Source organism: Lygodium microphyllum, chromosome 13, assembly GCF_053477565.2.
Source record: "Lygodium microphyllum isolate KBCC chromosome 13, Lygodium_microphyllum_v1.1.10, whole genome shotgun sequence".
NCBI classification, from domain to species: Eukaryota; Viridiplantae; Streptophyta; class Polypodiopsida; order Schizaeales; family Lygodiaceae; genus Lygodium; species Lygodium microphyllum.
Window position 1 is genome coordinate 110387144 of NC_141147.1, and position 18483 is coordinate 110405626.

Sequence of the window (18483 nt, forward strand, 5' to 3'; positions counted from 1 at the left end):
GCATAATGATCATTGGATATGCCTTGCATGGCCCCCTCAATATGGTCCTCAAACTCTATAATGAAATACTAAAGAAGGGTATTGATCTAGATAGGGTAATTCTTGTAGGTGTGATGAAAGTGTGTGCAACTACAAAAACAATAGGCCAAGGAAGGTTGGTACATGATCAAGCCTATCTTGGATCTCAAAAGCTCCAATTTTATGTGAACTTCAAAGCACACACAAAAAGGTATTTATGCTCCGCAACAGGTCTACCTCACATTTCAATTACAGCCCAGATCTGCTACCAAGTAGGTCTTGTGAAATGACACGAAAATCTGATGGATGATGTTCAAGAAGATAACTTTGCTATAGTGTTTGTGTCCATGGGAGTAAACATGGAAACTATTCATTTTTTGAAACATGACTTTGAAAAAAATGGCTTGATGGAGACATTCACTTTATTCTTGAATTTGGCAAATGATCCTACCATTGAGTGTATTATTACTCCTAGGATTGCCCTCACAACAGTTGAGTATCTAACATATAATCTTGGCAAGAATGTACTTGTTATTCTCACAAACATGAGTTCTTATGTTGATGCTCTACGAGAGGTCTCTACAGCACGAGAGGAAGTTACTGGGTCGTCATGGATAACCTGGTTACATGTACATTGACTTGGTCACAATTTATGAGTGTATAGGAAGATTCCAAGCGAGAAAGAGATCCATTACAAAAATTCCCATTTTGATCCTGCCAAACAACGATATTACTTATCCAATTCCTAATTTTACTGGGTATATTAATGAGGGTCAAATTTACATTGATTGACAGCTTCATAATCGACAGATTTATCCTCCAATCAATGTTCCTCCATGTCTTTCACAATTGATGAAGAGTGCTATTGGGGAGGGGATGCAAAGAAAAGATCATGCGGATGTTTCAAATCAACTCTATGCCAGCTATGCAATTGGCACTATAAGGATATAGGGGCATAGCAATAGGTGTTTGTGACACAGATTAACAGCATCACTTTTTGCATCACAAATAGCAATGCAAATAGCGATAGTACTATGAGAAAAAAAAAACCAAGCAAAACCCAAGCACGACATTTTTTCGTAAAGAGTTTGAGAGAGTGTGAAAGAGATCATGGCTTTGAGAGGGAGAGGAAGAGGAAGAGAGAAAGAGAGAGAATGAGAGCTTCTAACCGCCGCCGGTGCTACCATCGCCATTCATGAAGAAGAGGAGAAAGTGCAGGAAGGAAGAAGAGGGGCCATCGCGAAGAGGAGATGAAGAATCCATCCTTAGGCCTTTGCGGTGAGTACATTTCCTTCTCTTGGTTTGTGCTTGTTCTTTCTTCTTTTCTTTTGTTTGTGTTTTTTTTTAGAATGAGGTGCATTGAGGGAGAAAGAGATAATAAACATGAAAGATAACAAAGAGAGAGAGAGAGGGAGGGAGGGAGAGAGGAGAATGAGTGGAAAAACACGAGGGGGTGGAGAGAAACAAAGAGAGAGAGAGAGAGAGAAACAGAAGGGGGAGAGAACATAAAACGAAGAGCACAAAGAGAGGTGGATAAATTTTGTTAGATTAGTTAGAAAACTAATGCTACTCTTCGAGGGAAGGGAGTCTTTAAATTGCCCAGGATTTTTATACAACAAAGTGGTCTTAGTTAGCCAAGAGAATTCCATTAAAAATCTAAAATGCTAAATTAGGTCAAGTTAGAAAAGAATGATCGAATTTCAACTATCCTAGTGTGTCATCCTAGATCCAAATCAATGTTATTTTAGGGGGCCTGAGTTGACACTATATCTTATTAATAAAGTGGTTGATGCATATTACTCCCCTCATTTCTCACTATCTTTAAACCAATGCAATATTCTACTTAAGTTTGAGAGATGATAGCAAAGTAGTTATTCTAAGCTAATATTAGATAACCATGGTAAGACACTATAGTCACAATTAAGACTTGCTTTAGGTTGATCCTTGTGGGATTGAGGTAAAACTTTTCCTATGTGATAGACTTAATTTGGATAAAAAGGAATCAATTTGTGCACACCTTAGATTGACTTTATGATCTTTCTACATTATAAAACATGTTGGATATGGAATGGTATGTATTGCTTTATAAATACCGATTATCTTCCCTATATTAGAACCAACACTAAGTAGATATAGTGGATACAAAATCTAAAAATTATTTAATGTTTATTTTAAAGGAATCTATAGTTAACCACACTATTAATGTGTCTAATTTCCATGTATCTAAAGTTACGTACTGTAAACCAAGATGTTTCAGTTGACATTAATTTTATGGAGTTACAAGAGAAGAAATCCCTTCTCAAACAAATTAAAAAAGAAATAGAGACTGAGAACAAAAAGCAATTGTTTGTCGTAAGGTAGAGAAAATGGAAAACGATGATGGTTATGATGTTCAAGATTGCGAGCATATCTTAATCAGCATGTCTCGTGTCGTTGCTCTCAATGCAAGCTAGCAATCAGACGAAAGCGTCACTTGTCTATAGAACATGTACGATGTTTCGGCAAGTTCTAATCAAAGATTATTGATCAAGTGATCTCAAACTTTGAGCAAACGGTAAGAAAAATGTGTATCAATTATGCCTTATATTTGCAAACTAATTGAATAACATATACAAAAACATGAAAATGTGGCCGTAAATTTATACAGGGAGGTGATGTCTTATCCCAAGGAGGATTGCACCTATTGTGGCTAGTTAGAAGAGTTCATGGACATACAATGGATGGAGTCTTTGAGCCAATCCACCACTTGGAAAGCACGACCCAATCTATACCATGAATACCAGAGGAGATAGACAGCCTTTTTGACTTTCCTACACAAACTTGGAGCTTGAGATGGAGGCAATGATTGATGCATTGATACCCGTGGATGCCAAGACATCTAATCTGCTAAGAGAGGAAGCATCCATACCATTATATGATGGATGCCGAGTATCTCGCCTGAAGAAATTGCTTGTACTCCTAAGTATGCAAGTAAAATAAGGGGTGAGCGATATGAGTGTGGCCGAGTTGTTCAAGTACCTTCAACATACGCTTCATTGATTTCTTTTCGGCACCATTATGAAAAATAGTTATGCTTTTACAAGGTGTTAGATGATTTCTTTTTAGTTTGCTAAAGTATCATATATTAACACTTGAAAATATCATGCATGAGTCTTGTAATGATTATTGCATCCATGCATGTGTCAATTATTGCTTGCTGTTTCGAGGAGAGTATAAGACTATGGAGACATGTCCAAAGTGTGGTGCTCACAGGTATCGACAAGACTAGAAAAGGCAAACCATCCCTCAGAAAGTTCTTAGATATTTTTCACTTATCCATTGTATATGCCACATGTTTCATATGTCAAGCATGGCATGGCAAGCTTGACAATGTGGCATGCGTAGAATAAATCCTCAGATGAAGTCCAACAAATATCAATGGATTCACTCGCATGGAACATTGACTCTACTTTTCCAAGCTTTCTATGACGAGAGTCAAGGAATCTTTGGCTCGTGTCTTGCTCTAGATGGTGTGAACCCATTCGGTCTCTGCTCAACTTCTTATAGTGTGTGACATGTAGTCCTTGTTAACTACATCCCGCCATGGATTTCTATGAAGAAATGACACATGATCCTTAGATTGCTCGTTCCTGGCCACTACAAAGTCAGGAATATGGACATCTATCTTTGTCCATTCGTCATGAATGAGATTAAGATTTTGAGGGAGAAAGGGGTTGTCGTGGAAGATATGAGTAAGTGCAATGGTCGAAGGTCTACCAATATATGATCCATTCTCATGTAGACTATGCATGACTTTTCAGGATTTGGGGAGTGCTCACATAAGTAGGCTTCCATTCTCATTGGTCATATCTATCATATCTCTTTCAAGTTTGTATTCAATAAATAGAGGTATTGGAACAAGTCTAGTTACCTTAGGTTATCATGCATGTCTATTGTGTGGGCCATAGTTAGACTCCCGAATGTCATGAACCATGAATAAGATGGCATATCAAAGACACACCTCTTTCATGCTGGAGAGTCATGAACTAAGGGAAGGTTTTCTTGAATGACCTTCAATATGAATAAATGCCCAAAGCTAGTACGAGTGGAAAATGATCCACATAGAGTCACATCCAAACGGAATGTGACAGTTCTCGGCTTTCTATGAGTTGTCGTATTGGACCCGCTTATAGATGAACCACTTGTTGGATCCCATGCATATTTTGAAGAATGTGGGTAGCTTAATATAGGACCACATTATAGGAAAGAGAGACATTGTAAAGGCATGAATGGATTTGAAGGAGGTTGGGAAGATGAAGGTGCTTTGGCCATAGTTGAGTGTGTTGATGGTCTCTTGTAACTATCTCGCGCTCCTTGGGTTTTTTCCACTAAACAAGAGTGCATTGTGAACAAAATTATCAGGTCTATTCGAACTCCACCAGGTATCATGCATTCTCTCAAATATGCTTTTTCTAAAGGCGACCAACTATCAAGGCTAAAATCCCATGATTGGCATAAGATATGTCAGGTTTGTACTTGCCTTCGATTGTAAGTGGTCTATATATTTTTCTATTTGGAGTCTAATCGGTGGTTGTAATGCTTTTTCATTTGTGATAATTTATACTATCGATTGTGATCGCAAGATGCCTCACTTTAGAAATACACGGGACAACTTATAGGTTGTCAAATTTAGTATTATGGATCTCATAGAAGGAGATCAAGACACCCTCTATTGAATCCGTAAGGTGGGGAGCAGTGGAGATGGTTTGTGTATTTGAGAAGTACCTTCCCACAAGCATGTTCACAATATAAACCCACCTCTTGGTGCATCTTGTAGATGAAGTGGAGATTGCGGGACCTATCTATATGGAATGGATGTTGTTCTTACAGCACTTCATGAAAACCCTGAAAGGCTTTATGTGACAGTGAACTCGCCCAAAATGTAGCATAGTTGAAGATTGGTTAACGTTAGAGGTATTAGTACATATTTCACACTGGCTACCAACAGTGGATTCAGATACAACAATATGCTATGGTCACTTGTTGAAGGACAATGATAGATTAACCAGAGATGTGGTGGTTGGAAATGGGGTAGAAAAAAGGATGGATGCTACAATGGAGAAGAATGTGAATCATTTTTGTATGTTACACCATGCATTCATGGAGACATGGCTTGCTAGATATAAGCAAGCCAAGAAAGATTAAGAAAACGTGTGATTGGAATTTTCACACAATACATGCCATCGAATGATTTGATATCTTGAGAGCATGGAGAAGATGTTGTGGTTTATGTCTATAGGATGGTCACATGGAGCTTTGATCGCACCCTCTTGCGAAGGGATGGAGGTCTTTACCGAGGAGTGGGAATACTCGAGGGGATGTGGTCCAAAGGTGACCACATATTCTATAAGATGTCATATCTAGATTTTATATGTGACAACTAATCTAAGTGTTTCAATGTATAGTACAAAATATAGAGTGCAATGTAGTCATGTGGATAACATTTTCGTGTTGAGAGCATTGACGAATTGCACTCCACAACGGATTATGGTGTCGTGGCAAAGTTTGAGTAAGAGAGTCGGTGGTAAGCCACAGATCCAAACACCATTATAGATGATGGAGCATTTTATGAACTTGCAAAGTGTTATCTCAGTGGATTACCATAGCTTCTCCATGATCATATTCGATGTGCAATGGTTCAAAGTGGTACTAGAAGGAGCTAGGGCAATCATTTGACGAGGTCCACTTGGATTTCTCAAAATAGATTTCAAAAAAGATAGACTAATTTGCATGACATATTTGTCTTTCCAATCCATTGTGAACACATGCATGAACTATGCTTTAAAATTTTATTACGACACATATATGTCACAAATGTTGAATCTCTCTTGTATGTGATTCTAATGAACATGTAATTTTCTATCCCAACCCTCAATAACCTTGATGGTGGTATGTTGTGCCTTCAGCTCCCTAAAGTGTGACAGTGTCTGATGAAACAAATGTTTCGAGCGTAGATAAGGATAATATGTAGATGGAGGGATTGATATTGCAAGGGGTGGATGTCGGCTTGGAGTGTGATGAATGAAAGACAACAGGCCAAGAATTCTTTGAGAACGAGGTGAACTCATCCTTTTGTGGTGACCTGTCTATCAACCTTCTAGTGTATTAAAAACCAGGATGCCTCCTTCTTCATCTCCTACTTTGGAGTGTTGTTCACAGCCTGAAAACAGCGATCGCGCATCACGCGATTTCGTCAATCTCTCTTTTTACATAAAATCCTCTCAAATTGGCTAAAAGCTACATGCTTTCTTTTGCATGCATCATAATCTAGAATTTCTCTATAGTTTTATGGATTTTCACAAGACATAATATCTAGAATATCAAAAATTGGCTAAAAACTTATCCAAAAAAATCTAATATTTTGAACCATGGATACTAACACTAATGTCTAAAGTGGCATTGGTAATCTAAAAGGAAGCCACACTCTAGATTTTTTTACATGATGTGCGTGTAGCAGCATGACATCCACCCTCTCCTAACCTGCACATCCTAACCTGCCATGTCAATGTCTTCATCTTCTGCCTCTTCCGCTTCCTCTATGTCTTCATGCTCTTGAATTATTTTCATGTCTTCTAGCTCATATGTTGAACTTTCTCTTCGTATAAAGAGCTTGATTCTTTTTTGATCTATGGGTATCTTCATGCTTGTTCCATCCAATTCAATCGATGAATATGTGGCATTGTTATGAACAACCTTTACCACATATGGACCAAATCAACGCTTTACCATCTTCGTAGAATCAGTGTATTGATTGTCTAGGCTGCTATCATAGATAAGCACCCAATCATTTTCTTGAATTGCTCTTGGCCAAAGTCAATGTCGCTTATCAAATCTTCTTTTGTTATTTAGTCTTGCTGTCTTTAGCTTCTTAATAGTTGCTTGAACATCTTCAGGCCTTCTTTCTAGTTGCCATATGCAAAAAGTCAGCAACTCTTCTCTACTAATGCCTTCCTCCCAAGATAGATGACTCCATGTGAGAATAGATTCTTCAATTGGCATAATTGGTTGTTGTCCATGCATAAGTTCAGCTAATATATAGCCACTCACTATATTGTGAATAGTCCAGTCAGTCCATAATGCAAAAGGTAGCATTTTATGCCATTCTTTGATATTTTCTCTACAAGACTTTGCTAGAGCTTTGAGAATAGGTTGGTGCCCTCTCTTACTTTTCCCATTGCCTTCAGGGTTGTAGGGTGATGTTAAAGCCAACTTAATACCTAATTGAGCAAAGAAATTGCGTGCCTCATTAGCATCCAACTCTCCTCTATGTGTAGTTACTTTACCCACACAAACATATCTACAAAACACTTCTTCAAGCAAAAAACGACAAACAACTTGAGTGGATTTGGTTGTTAAGTCTTTGCCCTAAACTTGATTGGTTAGATCCTCTCTTGCAAGCACTAAATATCTCATATCCCATATTCTTATAGGCATGGTGACAAGATTAATAACCCATATATAATGTGTAGACAAGGGATAAGTCGGTTGTAACCCATCTCGATGCTTGACCATAGAATACATCTGATACACATAACATGTTTCAACAAAATGTGTTATGTCCGGATACATGTTTTGCCACCAATATTTTTCTTTGACTTTAATAAAGGTTCCCCATATGCCTCTATGTCATGTCCACAAGCTTTCATGAAATTCCTTCATTATCTGTTGTTGTAACCTTTTGTTATCTACAACTCGGACATGTGCTCCTTTCTTCTTCTTTGCACGCTTCCATAGATGTCATTCTTTAAGAAAAAAACCATAAGCTTTCCTCTTGATATGATTGAACTTCTCATCACTCCAAGTCTCCTTCTTTATCATTGTGCTCAAATATTGGCCAATATTCAGCCAATCTTCCTCATAATCTTCTTCAAGAAAATGAACTAAAACTTGAGCAATGCAATGAGCATGCTGGCTTCTAGTTGACCATTCTGTTGTCTTCAGCTTTGGACCAGTATATGTAGTAACTAAAAAAAAATGTATTTTTAGCATAGCCATGGAATAAAATTCAACAAGTATAGATTCTTCACCTTTATCCTCTTCCATCAGCTCTTATTCATTGTCATATCTTGCACATGATCGCATGTGAACAAATGGATTCATGTTTCCTAAAATATGATTTAATTTGGGGTTGAGAGACTTAATATATGCAATCCATCTTAGCATAGCAATGTCGGGTGTCGAGTGGTTGGCAATCATGCCCAAGAGTGGAAGACAATCAGTTTCTACCACTATGGAAGTACCTATAAAGTATTCATGATCACACTTTAATGCTGTTAAAACTCCCCACAATTCCCTTTTTACTTGTGCATACCTTTTTTGACGTTCATTGAGAACTTTTGCTCCAAAATGAATTGCATACCTGTTTCCTTCAAGATCCTCTTGGCCAACAGCCCATCCTATCCCAATGGGACCTGTATCCATAGTAAGGATGATGGGTTGACCATTTGAATAATCAACCCATGTAATATTTCCGCGTACCCGCACCGTAAATATTAACCTTCCGCACGCCATGCAAACCCTGTGCAAAGGGTATCTCTTGCATTGAAATTATTGACAGTGTAATGTGTGACCCGCGCGCGTGAAATGGGGTCCTCCGCTTTGGTAAATCAAAACTGGGAGTTCAAAAACCGCACGACTCACAAGAACACCCTCTTGGGAGGGACAATTTAAATAAATTAAGGCAAATTTTTTTTCCATTATCCCTTCCCCCAGCCGATGCATGGCTGGAGGAGAGGGAGTGTGGAGGGGGGGGGAATGGCCAAGTGAGGGACTGCATGAGGGAAGTTCTCCACGTGTGTGGAGACCCTCTTCCCCACCCCCATTCCTATATAAACACCCCCCATCAAGGGGGTGTGCTAGAGAAGGGAGGCTTGTGAGAGAGGGAGAAAGGGAGAAGCTGTGGGAGAGAGAGAGCTAGTCGGCCGTGGAGGAGAGGGAGGTGAGGTCGCCGTGCTGGTCGCCGAGAAGGAGGAGGTCGCCAGTCCGCCAGCTGCTGGTCCGCCAGCCACGCCACGAGCCGCCATCGCTGCCGCCCTGATCCGCCCAGCCACCAGTCGTCTGCGCCCAGTCCGCCCGCCACGTGGATCACGATCCCCCCTTCCCCCACGTGGTCCTGTGGAAGCAGAAGCTTCTTTAGAAGCTTCTAAGGGGGGGGCCTCCTTAAGCCCCCTTCCCACCACCTGTCCCAAAAGCCCTTCCCACCCCATTTCCAAGAAGATCTCTTCATACCCTTCCCGGGACTTTGAAGAGGGGACAGTGAAGCCATAAAGACCCCCGCAAGACCCATCGAAAAGGCTTTCGCAAGAAGATTTTAAAGCCGCAAGCCGTCCGAGATTAAATTCCGTGCCGATTCGAGTTTTCTTGAAAGACTCCTAAAGCCTTTGCCGCAAGCACCATCCCGAAAAGGAAATCTCCTGCATACAAGGATAAAGGCAGAGGTCGGAAGGCCGCATTCCGAGGGCCGTCACTCCGTAGACCACAAAGGCAAATCGGAAGTCGAATTTACGACTACGATGGCCTTAAAAAGATCACAAGGTGCGACCGCGGGAGGCTCATCTCCGAATATACAAGTGGACATCTCCCCGAGCCCTCAAGTCCAGGTTCTTTCGAGTTATTCTCGCATGATTAGACGCGCTTAGCTCATAGAGGAAATTTCATTTTTACGTTTAATTTTAATGCATACGGAAATTGGAAAGAAATACATGTGATAAAGCATCTCTTGAACATTAGGCAAGATTGAAAAATATCATGAATTTGAACGAGTTATCCACCTTAGAAGGCTAGTGGCATGTAGTTTTTTGGTGCATTATCAAAGTAATGAGTCTAAAATTAGGCAAAGAAATGGAATTTATAAATGCATTCTCTTTCGTCATAGACATGGTAGGAATAAGTGTGTGCCGCACAGTAGGCAACATACTTCTCACAATGATTTCATAGGAAAAGGTTAGCACCATAAGGTATTATCCGGAAAGAAATAATAGAATACTAGAATGAACGTATGGTCTTGCAAATAGCATGTAAGATGGAATAAGTTAACACTAGCTTTGTATAAGTTTCATTAACTGCTTCGTAGCTAGGAGAATGTTGCATATTGCATAGTCATCATGCGATAACGTCATTCATTAGAAACCGCATTTAGGAAAGATTGCATGGTTCATCAAAGCATAGGAGTCGAAAGTATAGACTACAACGTAGTAGGCATGATTAATTGGTAAATCCTAGCAGGACCTAGGAAAGATAGCGTACAGATTGGCAAGCATTTTACCTTACCAAGGAAAGATAAAGTTATCATGAACCATGTGATACGTAGAGGCAATCAATCGCAGGTTTACGCGTATTGGTGGAGTTGTATCTATTGCTCTCCGCTAGATTTAGTTTATTACCTTTAGAAGGATCATCCTCGTCGCAAGATAGGTATAATTGAAGTGACTAAGTAACCTAAACCACAAGGGACTCATATGGGTATGGCTCCGTCGGTATGATAGGTATTCCAAGTGCTAACTAGGATTTAGTGCAATAATAATTCGACCTAGCTTTAGACAAAAACCGTGAATCTAAAGATCCTACACACGCTCAAAAAAAATGTCGAAGCAATTGGATGTTCATGTATGAAATGATCTAAGGTTTTATCCTAAGGATCATGATGAAACTCCGACGGAGTTGCATATTTCTAGAACCATGGGCCAACCTAATTAGGAATGATTTGGAGGATACCCTAAAACCCTCTTACTCGGCTGGGGTAAATTCCGTGAACGGAAAACACTAAGCAATGGAATGATCCCGTGGAATTAGATGCAATACATGTGCAAAAAGCTGCAACATTGTATAGACTTGAGATTTGTCCACAAGAGAGTTTGTCATCTCTCGAAATGAGGTTGGCAAGTTAATTTACAAGAGGATGAGTAATCATCCTGTTACTCACTTTTCTTGGGGAATAATTGCCAAGGAAAAAGAAAGTTAGGTATTTGCGAATGACCCGACAATAAACTAAAGCGACATGGTCGCTGGATCCTGCCACAACAGAACCTTAAGCATTGGTAGGGTATAACCCTAAACCAAGAATGATAGGAATCTTGCCAGGTTGCAATTGATTCCGGATCGAATGCGGGTTGCATTGGGAGGAAAGGAGTCACTCCTTAACAGTTTGCCAGCTAAACGACCACTGAAAATTGATTGTGCTTGTAACAGTTAGAAAGCACTGTTTGCAATGTTTGCTCAATGAACTAAAGGAGGAAAACATATCTAATACTTCAGGTTGAAGCCTGAAGGGAGAGGCAGCTTCAGTTACCCCCGACTGCCTGCCTAACCCTAACCAAGGGGGTTGTTAGCCGCGCCGGGAACGTGGACCGAACCCGCCGCGAGAGGTCTCTCCGTTGAGTTCTACTTGGAGCAGGAGGACGCTTGGGTGCCAGGGGGGGCTCTGGCTGTAAATCCCTCGCCTTCCCGGCCCTGCACAAGAGACTAACGTGACTCGAGATTGGATCTCGAGGCCCGCATACTAGTCTACGGGCGGAAACTTGGATTAGTGATCCCTGGTGGATTACTGGATAGCCTTCGGGCGGATTATGAATATGCCTACGGGCAGAACTCCTTGTATTTCAAAGATAAAAGGATAAAATGATAATAAAGAAGTTGTTTGGCATTGTTTTCTTTATGTCCTGTGATAAGATTACGTGAAGGAACCGGTGCATAACAGGGTTAATTCAAAGAAGCTGTTTGTATATGTCAAACTAATGTGGTAGGTAATTACATAACTAAAACAAACCGAGGAAAGTGCGGAGGATGGACCATGGGTCCGTCCTATGGATGGGTGGTCCCGGTTAGCCGAGAACTTTTCTCAAAGTCTTCGACGAACAGAAGGATGATCAACATCACCGAAACAAGTAGTGAGAACGATGACTTGGAATTACCGATTACCCGATTCACGCTGTTTTAGGGGAACGGAATGGGACTATGCCTTTTGGCAGAGAGGTCGAGCCTTGCATCCCTCTCGTTTCCCATTCTCCTTGAACCAAGTGCAGCGTGAATCCACTTCAGACCTGGCGTTTCTGCGTAAAGTAGTTCGATCAGGTCTGACGCTAGTCGCTGTTAGTACAATGACCAAACAATTCCAGTCGATCCTAGTGGGAACGGCCAGGACGCTTCCGTTACGTGGCAGACGCGGAAAGTCCTAGATTGTAAAACCGGCAACATTCCGTGGGAGTGCCGGGTGGAGTTTTCTAGACAACCTTTCCGATGGACTGCTAAGACGTGTCCTAGAGGATTCTAGTGGACACGTTACAGTTGGTATCAGAGTCGACTTATAATGGAATTGTTTTCATAAGATTTCATTAGAAGTGAAGTAAAGAAATTGTTCCTGTCCAAACATTTTCTCATCTTCAATACTGTGTTGCAGAATTACGAGGCGTGGAATAAGTTTTTGGTGTTCCGGATCATGTTCATGACTGCGATGCATTCTCCACATTATAGGCAGAGAATTGAAATGATGAACATCTTGGAGCAGATTTATAACCCATCACCTCTATATATAGAGCGAAGATGGACTGGGTCTTCAGGAATCTACTACATAGCTGCCCACCGGTTCGCTTATCTACAAACCAACCTGAAGAGGATCAAATGGTTGGAAGATTTGAAAGTCGTGAAGCTGTTCATTTTTGTGGAAGCTCACGTGAATTCGACTTTGCATATTCGAGGTCGTAGAGTTGAATTAAACTCATATGTTTATGAGGAAGTAACCCGTGTAATTCCAGCTGATAGAGTTAAGGTATTGGGCCGCCATGGGAAGTATGGTTTCCAGCGAAAAGGATATCCCGAACTTCCGATGAATTATCGATTCCTAAAGATACATGATCCAAAACCCTACTATTACACAGTTCCTGTGGACAAATCCAACACAATGTTGTTTTCCCCAAACTAAATGTAATGATTGGATTATCTTCACTCGAGATGTTGTATGAGACTACGCCATATAAATATAAATAAGGACTTCTTTTATCACTATCCGAATTGTGCATCAAAGTTGTTGCAAAAAGTTAAGTTGCTTCATGAGTTACGAAATAGTTGAACTAAAGATAAGTTAATGTCAATTATCATATAATAATATTAAGAAAACTTTTATTCAGGCGCAACCCCAGGTACAGGTTCCAAATTCGCCCCCTACATCAAGTACGACTGTGATCCAGGAGAAGAAGTTCCTCCTCAAACAGATAAAGCCACCCGAGTTTGACGGGAGAGGCAGATTCGTCCAGTCAGACGCTGAGATTTGGATTGAATCTATGGAGGACTACTTCGAAGCCGCTGGCACTGCACCTGCTAATCAAGCCATGCTCGCCAAATTAAAACTCACCGGTGAAGCCAGACTATGGTGGAAACAATGGTGCAGGGATCAAGGGATTGCAGAAGGGTCCGTTACCTGGGAGAAGTTAAAGCAAGCCGTGCAAGGGAGATATTTGCCACCCGCATATCGTACTCAGAAAATGAATGAGTTCTATGAGCTAAAACAGTTAGGACTCACGCTTGACGCATACTACTCTAAGTTTGTCTCTCTTAAAGTATGCGCCACGAATGGACACGACACAGCAGGTGTCCAAATTTTGCACAGGCTTAAATCCACCTGTAAATACCCGTCTCGAATCTATGAGACCATCAGATCTTCAGGATGCACTCATTCGAGCAGCACCTATAATTCAGGAAGTACAAGCTAAACCAAGGAGTATTAAGAATTGGGCTTATAGCAACCCAAGCAGAGGAGCATTTAGACCTCAGGTTAAGAGAGTTCAAGGCCACAATCAGGGACAAAGGAAGAAAGCAAGGACAAATAACGTCAACAACTTTGTTCCTACTCACAGTAATGGCCGAAACCTCCGATGTTTCCACTACAACGAACTTGGTCACTTCAGAAAGGAATGTCCCAAGCTTAGCGAGGGACACCGTCAAGGTGCTGGCCGCGGACAGGGAGCCGCCACCCGTGGTAGAGGAAGAGCTGCCTACATTACCACTAGGCAAAGATGTAATGCGGAAGAAGAGGAAGACCCGACTATGGAAGCGGAATTCGAAAGAGCAACAGTCCATGCCGCTTTACACAGGAAGGGCCCGAATCGCCAGTTCTCGGTAATTCAAACGCCGTCGGACTATCAAGGTAAAAGTTTCAAAACCTTGATTGATTGTGGCAGTACGCATTCCTTTATCTCACTAGCGTGTGCTAAGAGATTAGGAATAGCCACAGTAGAAGCACCTACCCTACTTGTGGAATTGGCAAACGGTCGTGAGGTAACTTGTGCTAGGCAAACTGCTAAGGAGGAGTTCTATCTGGGAGGGAAGAAAACCTCAGTCAAATTCAGAGTCATGAACTTAGGCATCCATGAGTGTCTACTCAGGATGGATTGGCTTAAGCCTAATGACGCCCACATCCACTGTGGAAAGGGTCAAGTTTCCTTTCGAAACTCTGACGGAGAGTTTGTTACGACTCAAGGTGAGGCAGGAGTGCCGAGAATCCAGCTAGCCAAGGTATCGCGAATCATAAAAGGGGTTAGGAAAGGATTACCTGTTTACTTGATCAAACTCAACAAGTTAGATCAAAAGCAAGAGTCTCATGAGGGACCCTCTTGGCTAAAAGAATATGATGACGTATTCCCTGAGGAATTAACTGAACTTCCACCTCCAAGAGAAGTTGATCATGAAATAAGGCTAATACCTGGAGCTGCGCCAATTGCAAAGAGACCTTATAGAATGTCTATTCCGGAAGCTATTGAGTTGAAGGAACAACTCAAGCAACTGTTAGATCAGGGCTATATCCGGCCTAGCAATTCACCATGGGGAGCTCCAGTCCTATTCCAGAAAAAGAAAGATGGGACACTTCGACTATGTATTGACTACCGTGGGTTGAATCAATCAACAGTCAAGAACAAGTACCCTATTCCTAGAATAGATGAGCTTCTTGATCGCCTTCAAGGTGCAAAGATCTTCTCCAAAATTGATCTCAGATCAGGCTACTATCAAATCAGGATCAAGGATGAGGATATTCCAAAAACGGCCTTCAATACAAGATATGGGCACTTTGAATTCTTGGTTGTCATTCGGACTTACAAATGCACCTGCCACTTTCAATAGGTTAATGCAGGACATTTTTAGGCCATATCTTGATGATTTCGTACTTGTCTTCTTCGACGACATTTTAGTCTATTCTAAATAGGAAGAAGATCATGAACCTCAACTACGGATTGTTTTGGAGACAATGAGGTCTCATAAGCTGTATGCAAAAATGAAGAAGTGTGCATTCTTCAAACGTCAGATTGAATATCTAGGATTCATAGTATCATCAGAAGGAATATCAGTAGATCCAGCCAAAGTCAGAGATGTGCTTGAATGGCCAATACCATTATCCGTCAAAGAGATACGCAGTTTTCTTGGCTTGACAGGATGGTATAGGGTCTTTATCAAAAACTATGCTTTGATTGCAGCACCTCTTACCGACTTACTAAAGAAGCAGACTTCTATTACATGGTCAACTCCCGAGCAAAATAGCTTCGATCAATTGAAGCAATGCTTGGTATCAGCACCTATTCTGAGACTTCCTGATCTCAATAAGGAGTTCGAGGTAGTAACTGATGCTAGCATTCTTGCATTGGGGTGTGTTCTTATGCAGGAAGGTCATCCAGTAGCATATTCTTCAAGGAAATTGAAGAGTCACGAAAAGAATTATGCCACTCATGATTTGGAGTTATTAGCTGTCATCCATGCTCTAAAGCTTTGGAGACACTACCTGTTGGGAAATAAGTTCACTCTAGTAACCGATCATAAGAGTCTCAAATGGATTTTTACCCAGAACGAGCTCAACATGAGGCAACGTCGATGGATTGAAGTATTGGAGGAATATGATTTTGAAATCAAGTATCAACCAGGGAAAGAGAATGTAGTTGCCGATGCACTCAGTCGCAAGGCATTCCTAAATTCCCTAATCTTGCAGAATCCATCAACGGCCAGATCTCTGGCTACAAAGGTATCTATGCCAAGCAACCCAATACTCGAATTAGCTAGAGAGGAAGCATGCCATGACTTAGCCTACCAAGCAATGATAAAAGAAATATCTACCAAGGATCAGAATCCGAAGTTACAGGCCAAGTATCATGAATTTTCTATTGACAATGGACTTGTTTATTACAGAACAAGGCTATGTATACCAGCAAGCCAGTCACTTAAGCAGAAGATATTGTGGGAAGCTCATGACTCCCCTTTCGCAGGACATCCTGGCTATGCAAAAACTCTCAATGTAGTCAGGAAGAGCTATCATTGGGAGAGGCTCAAAGGTGACGTCCTCAAATATGTCACCGAATGTTTGTCTTGCCAACGTATCAAGGCTGAACATGTCATGATGCCAGGAAAATTGCAACCACTTGACATTCCCCAAATGAAATGGGAATTCATCAGTATGGATTTTGTGGTGGGCTTACCCCAAGTCCAAGGAGGGTACAACTCCATTATGGTTGTAGTTGACATGCTTACTAAGGTTGCACACCTCATTCCAGTAAAGACAAACTATAAAGCCTCCGATATCGCAAGAGTGTTTATCAAAGAAATATTCAAGCTACATGGTTTACCTAGAAGGATCATTAGCGATAGAGATTCTCTTTTCATTTCTCACTTCTGGAGAGCTATCTTTGAAGCTATTGGGACTCAACTCTGTTTTAGCACTGCCTACCATCCCCAAACAGATGGACAAACAGAGCGAGTAAATCAAATCATTGAGGATATGCTTAGGGCTTACTGCTGTCGAGAGCCAAAGAGATGGATTCAATACTTGCCATTAGTAGAATTTGCTTACAATGCTTCTTACCAGCAGAGCATTCAAATGACTCCCTTTCAGGCATTGTATGGTCATGATTGTCGAAGTCCCCTAAATTTTTCTGATCCTACCCTGAGAGTGGAAGCTTCAAGACAAATGTTGGAGGACATGGATGACCAAATAAGGTCAATAAGACAAGACATACAAGCAGCCAAAGATAGACAAAAGGCATATGCAGATTTGAAGCGCCAAGAGCGGATCTTCGGAGAAGGAGACATGGTCTTCATTCGAGTACGGCCGAAAAAGAGTTCTTTATCTCTAGGTAAATGCAAGAAGCTAAGTCCAAGGTATTGTGGACCATATAAAATCCTCAAATGCCTAGGACCCAATGCTTATAAATTGCAACTTCCTGATAACCTAAAAGTTCACAATGTATTCCATATTAGTCTCTTAAAAAAGTATGTACCCAACCCAAATCATGTACTTGATGACCAACAAATTGTAATGCCTAGTCAAGGAATCCTTGAACTAAGGCCGGAAAAGATTTTAGATGTTAGGGAGAGACAGTTGAGATCTAGAACCTTGAGAGAATGCCTCGTCCAGTGGAAAGATTATCCCGAAGAGGATGCTACTTGGATGGATGAAAGCTCTCTCAATCTTCAATATCCCCAGTTTATCTCGAGATGAGGACATCTCGATTCCTCTAAGGGGGAGAGAATGTAATATTTCCGCGTACCCGCACCGTAAATATTAACCTTCCGCACGCCATGCAAACCCTGTGCAAAGGGTATCTCTTGCATTGAAATTATTGACAGTGTAATGTGTGACCCGCGTGCGTGAAATGGGGTCCTCCACTTTGGTAAATCAAAACCGGGAGTTCAAAAACCGCACGACTCACAAGAACACCCTCTTGGGAGGGACAATTTAAATAAATTAAGGCAAATTTTTTTTCCATTATCCCTTCCCCCAGCCGATGCATGGCTGGAGGAGAGGGAGTGTGGAGGGGGGGGGGAATGGCCAAGTGAGGGACTGCATGAGGGAAGTTCTCCACGTGTGTGGAGACCCTCTTCCCCACCCCCATTCCTATATAAACACCCCCCATCAAGGGGGTGTGCTAGAGAAGGGAGGCTTGTGAGAGAGGGAGAAAGGGAGAAGCTGTGGGAGAGAGAGAGCTAGTCGGCCGTGGAGGAGAGGGAGGTGAGGTCGCCGTGCTGGTCGCCGAGAAGGAGGAGGTCGCCAGTCCGCCAGCTGCTGGTCCGCCAGCCATGCCACGAGCCGCCATCGCTGCCGCCCTGATCCGCCCAGCCACCAGTCGTCTGCGCCCAGTCCGCCCGCCACGTGGATCACGATCCCCCCTTCCCCCACGTGGTCCTGTGGAAGCAGAAGCTTCTTTAGAAGCTTCTAAGGGGGGGGCCTCCTTAAGCCCCCTTCCCACCACCTGTCCCAAAAGCCCTTCCCACCCCATTTCCAAAAAGATCTCTTCATACCCTTCCCGGGACTTTGAAGAGGGGACAGTGAAGCCATAAAGACCCCCGCAAGACCCATCGAAAAGGCTTTCGCAAGAAGATTTTAAAGCTGCAAGCCGTCCGAGATTAAATTCCGTGCCGATTCGAGTTTTCTTGAAAGACTCCTAAAGCCTTTGCCGC

The 18483-nt window shown here is 41.8% G+C and overlaps 1 pseudogene; it reads left to right on the forward strand.

Moving 5' to 3' along the window:
- Positions 1–245: 245 nt before the first annotated feature.
- LOC148027047 (V-type proton ATPase subunit B 2 pseudogene) overlaps positions 246–18483 on the forward strand; it is a 39148-nt pseudogene continuing 20910 nt past the window's right edge.